Source organism: Aegilops tauschii, unplaced genomic scaffold, assembly GCF_002575655.3.
Source record: "Aegilops tauschii subsp. strangulata cultivar AL8/78 unplaced genomic scaffold, Aet v6.0 ptg001351l_obj, whole genome shotgun sequence".
In the NCBI taxonomy this organism is placed as follows: domain Eukaryota; kingdom Viridiplantae; phylum Streptophyta; class Magnoliopsida; order Poales; family Poaceae; genus Aegilops; species Aegilops tauschii.
In genome coordinates, this window is record NW_027333545.1 from 189,574 (window position 1) to 195,285 (window position 5,712).

The following is a 5,712-nucleotide window of genomic DNA, read 5'->3' on the forward strand; positions in this document are numbered from 1 at the left end:
AGGAATTTTTATAGAATAAATAAGAAATACTCGAGCAAATAACTACCAGAGGGGGGCCACCTGGTGAGCACAAGACACCAGGGCGCGCCAGCCCCCCCAGCCGCGCCCTAGTGGGTTTTGCTGAGCCTGGCCCACCTCCGGTGCCCATGTTCTGGTATATAAGTCATTTTCACCTAGAAAAAACCAGAGGAGGACTTTCGGGATGAAGCGCCGCCGTCTTGAGGCGGAAATTGGGAAGGAGCACTTTTGCCCTCCGGTGGAGCGATTCCGCCGGAGGAACTTCCCTCCCGGAGGTGGAAATCATGGTCATCATCATCACCAACAAATCTCCCATCTTGGGGAGGGCAATCTTCATCAGCATCTTCAACAACACCATCTTCTCTCAAACCCTAGCTCATCTCTTGTGTTCAATCTGTTTACCGGAACTATAGATTGGTACTTGTGGGTGACTAGTAGTGTTGATTACATCTTGTAGTTGATTACTATATGGTTTATCTGGTTTAAGATTATATGTTCAGATCCAATATGCTACTTAATACCCCTCTGATCTTGAGCATGTTTATCACTTGTGAGTAGTTACTTTTGTTCTTGAGGTCACGGGAGAAATCTTGTTGCAAGTAATCATGTGCACTTGATATGTGTTCGATATTTTGATAGTATGTATGTTGTGATTCCCTTAGTGGTGTCATGTGAACGTTGACTACATGACACTTCACCATATTTGGGCCTAAGAGAATGCATTGTGGAGTAGTTATTAGATGATGGGCTGCGAGAGTGACAGAAGCTTAAACCCTAGTTTATGCGCTATTCCGTAAGGGACCAATTGGATCCAAAAAGTTTAATGCTATGGTTAGAATTTATTCTTAATACTTTTCTCGTAGTTGCGGATTCTTGCGAGGGGGTTAATCATAAGTAGGAGGCTTGTTCAAGTAAGAGCAGCACCTAAGCACCGGTCAACCCATATATCAAATTATCAAAGTAGAGAACATGAATCGAATCAACATGATAAAAGTGACTAGATGAAATTCCTGTGTACCCTCAAGAACGCTTTACTTATCATAAGAGACCATTTTGGCCTGTCCTTTGCCTCATAAGGGTTGGGCTACCTTGATGCACTTTTGTTACCATTACCGTTACTTGCTCGTTACAAATTATCTTGCTATCAAACTACTCGCTACTTACAATTTCAGCGCTTGCAGACATTACCTTGCTGAAAACCACTTGTCATTTCCTTCTGCTCCTCGTTGGGTTTGACACTCTTACTTATCGAAAGGACTACGATTGATCCCCTATACTTGTGGGTCATCAAGGTTCTTTTCTAGCGCCGTTGCCGGGGAGTGAAGCGCTTTTGGTAAGTGGAAATTGGTATGGAAAAATTATTAGTACGTGCTGAAATTTATTGTCACTTGTTAATGTGGAAAACAATCCTTTAAGGGGTTTGTTCGGGGTATCTTCACATCGACTGGAACCACAATTAGTTACCCCTCAACCTACTGCACCTACTTAAAATATTGTATATGAAATTCCTTCGGGTATGATAGAACAACTGCTAGCTAATCCTTATGCAGGAGATGCAACCGAACATCCAGATATGCACTTGATATATGTGGATGAAATTTGTGGATTGTTTAAGCTTGCAGGTTTACCTGGAGATGAAGTTAAGAAGAAGGTTTTCCCTTTACCTCTGAAGGGAAAAACATTGGCATGGTATAGGCTATGCGATGATATTGGATCTTGGAATCGGAATCGATTGAAATTGGAGTTTCACCAAAAAAAAATATCCTATGTATCTAGTTCATCGTGATCGGGATTACATATAAAATTTTGGGCCTCGTGAAGGAGAAAGTATCGCTCTATCTTGGGGGAGGCTTAAGTCAATGTTATATTCATGCCCCAGTCATGAGCTCTCAAGAGAAATAATTATTCAGAAATTTTATGCTCGGCTTTCTCATAATGATCGATCCATGCTTGATACTTCTTGTGCTGGTTCTTTTATGAAGAAGACTATTGAATTCCGGTGGGATCTTTTGGAAAGAGTTAAACGCAACTATGAAGATTGGGAACTCGATGAAGGTAAAGAGTCAGGTATTAAGCTCAAGTTTGATTGTGTTAAATCTTTTTATTAATACCGATGCTTTTCAAAAGTTTAGCACTAAGTATGGACTTGACTCTGAGATAGTAGCCTCCTTTTGTGAATCATTTGCTACTCATGTTGATCTCCCTAAGGAGAAGTGGCTTAAATATCACCCACCTATTAAAGAAGAAATTAAAGAACCGGTACTAGCTAAGGAGGAAACTATTATTTGTAATGTTGATCCAGTTGTTCCTACTGCTTATATTGAGAAACCATCGTTCCCTGTTAGGATGAAGGAACATGCTAAAGTTTCAGCTGTGGTCAAAAAATATTAGAAAACCTAAACCCGGTGAGAAAATCAAAGTGGAACCTAATGTTGCTATGGTTAAGGATCTCCTGGAAGAAAATATAGATGGGCATGTTATTTATTTCTGTGATGAAGCTGCTAGAATTGCCAAACCCGATGAGAAAGATAAACGTAGACCTGTTGTTGCATGCCCGTTATCTCAGTTAAAATAGGAGATCACTGTTATCATGGTTTATGTGACATAGGTGCTAGCGTGAGTGCTATTCCTTTTACCTTATACTAAGAAATTATGAATGGCATAGCAATCACAGAGATAGAAGACATAGATGTTACTATTAAACTTGCTAATAGAGATACTATTTCACCAATTGGGATTGATAGAGATGTTGAAGTCTTGTGTGGGAAAATAAAATACCCTACTGATTTTCTTGTTCTTGGTTCCCCACAAGATGACTTTTGTCCCATTATCTTTGGTAGACCTTTCTGGAATAAGGTTAATGCTAAAAGAGATTGTGAGAAACAAACTGTCGGTGTTAGCTTTGGTGATGAGTTTCATGAGTTTAATTTTTCCAAGTTTAGTAGAAAAACTCATAAAAAAGAGTTGCCTAATAATGATGAAATAATTGGTCTTGCCTCTATTGATGTACCCCCTACTGATCCTCTAGAACAATATCTGCTAGATCATGAAAATGATTCACATATGCATGAAACAAATGAAATAGATAAGATTTTCTTTGAACAACGTCCTTTGCTTAAACACAATTTGCCGATTGAAACTCTAGGAGGTCCTCCTCCATCTAAAGGTGATCTTGTGTTTGAATTAAAACAATTGCCAGACACTTTGAAATATGCTTATCTTGATGAGAAAAAGATATGTCCTGTTATTATCAGTGCTAACCTTTTAGAACATGAAGAAGAAAGATTATTGAAAGTTCTAAGGAAGCACCGAGCTGCCATGGGATATACTCTTGATGATTTAAAGGGCATTAGTCCCACTCTCTATCAGCACAAAATTAATATGGAACCTGATGCTAAACACGTTGTTGATCACCAATGTCGGTTAAATCTAAAGATGAAAGAAGTGGTAAGAACGGAAATAGTAAAACTTCTGGAAGTAGGTATAATCTATCCTATAGCTGATAGTAGATGGATAAGTCCTGTTCATTGTGTCCCTAAGAAAGGAGGTATTACCAGTGTTCCTAATGATAAGAATGAACTCGAACCTGATGCTAAACCCGTTGTTGCTCACCAACATCGGTTAAATCCGAAGATGAAAGAAGTGGTAAGAACGGAAATATTAAAACTTCTGGAAGCAGGTATAATCTATCCTATAGCTGATAGTAGATGGATATATTATACCTGCTTCCAGAAGTTTTAATATTTCCGTTCTTACCACTTCTTTCATCTTCGGATTTAACCGATGTTGGTGATCAACGACGGGTTTAGCATCAGGTTCCATATTAATTTTGTGCTGGCAGAGAGTGGGACTAATGCCCTTTAAATCATGAAGAGTATATCCAATAGCAGCTCGATGATTCCCTAGAACTTTCAATAATCTTTCTTCTTCATGTTCTGAAAGGTTAGCACTAATAATAACAGGATATATCTTCTTCTCATCAAGATAAGCCTATTTCAAAGTGTCTGGCAATTGTTTTAATTCAAACACAGGATCACCTTTAGGTGGAGGAGGACCTCCTAGAGTTTCAATAGGCAAATTTTGTTTCAACAAAGGACGTTGTTCAAAGAAAATCTCATCTATTTCATTTCTTTCGTGCATATGTGAATCATTTTCATGATCTAGCAGATATTGTTCTAGAGGATCAGTAGGGTGTACAGAAATAGAAGCAAGACCAATTATTTCATCATTATTTGGCAAAACTTTTTATGAAGTTTTCTACTAAACTTGGAAAAATTAAACTCATGAGACTCATCACCAAATCTAACACCGACAGTTTGTTTCTCACAATCTCTTTTAGCATTAACGGTGTTCCAGAAAGGTCTACCAAAGATAATGGGACAAAAGTCATCTTGTGGGGAACCAAGAACAAGAAAATCAGTAGGGTATTTTATTTTCCCACACAAGACTTCAACATCTCTATCAATCCCAATTGGTGAAATAGTATCTCTATTAGCAAGTTTAATAGTAACATCTATGTCTTCTATCTCTGCGGGTGCTATGTCATTCATAATTTCTTGGTATAATGTAAAAGGAATAGAACTCACAGTAGCACCTATGTCACATAAACCATGATAACAGTGATCTTCTATTTTAACTGAGACAATGGGCATGCCAACAACCGGTCTATGTTTATCTTTTTCATCAGGTTTGGCAATTCTAGAAGCTTCATCACAGAAATAAATAACATGCCCATCTATATTTTCTTCGAGGAGATCCTTAACCATAGCAACACTAGGTTCTAATTTGATTTTTTTCATCAGGTTTAGGTGTTCTAATATAACTTTTGTTGACCATAGTTGAAACTTTAGCACGTTCCTTCATCGTAATAGGGAAAGGTGGTTTCTCAATATAAGCAGTAGGAACAACTGGATCAACATTATAAATGATAGTTTCCTCTTTAGCTAGTACCGGTTCTTTAATTTCTTCTTTAATAGGTGGGTGATATTTAAACCACTTCTCCTTAGGGAGATCAACATGAGTAGCAAAAGATTCACAAAAGGAGGCTACTATCTCAGAGTCAAGTCCATATTTAGTGCTAAACTTTTGAAAAGCATCGGTATTCATAAAAGATTTAACACAATCAAACTTGAGCTTAATACCTGACTCTTTACCTTCATCGAGTTCCCAATCTTTAGAGTTGCGTTTAATTCTTTCCAAAAGATCCCACCGGAATTCAATAGTCTTCTTCATAAAAGATCCACCACAAGAAGTATCAAGCATGGATCGATCATTATGAGAAAGCCGAGCATACAAATTATGCATAATTATTTCTCTTAAGAGCTCATGATTGGGGCATGAATATAACATTGACTTAAGCCTCCCCAAGCTAGAGCGATACTTTCTCCTTCACGAGAACAAAAATTATATATGTAATTCCGATCACGATGAACTAGATTCATAGGATATTTTTTTGGTGAAACTCCAATTTCAATCAATTCCAATTCCAAGATCCAATATCATCGCATAGCCTATACCATGCCAATGTTTTTTCCTTCAAAGATAAAGGGAAAACCTTCTTCTCAACTTCATCTCCGGGTAAACCTGCAAGCTTAAACAATCCAGAAATGTCTTCCACATATATCAAGTGCATATTTCAGGATGTTCGGTTCCATCTCCTGCATAAGGATTAGCTAGCTGTTGTTCTATCATACC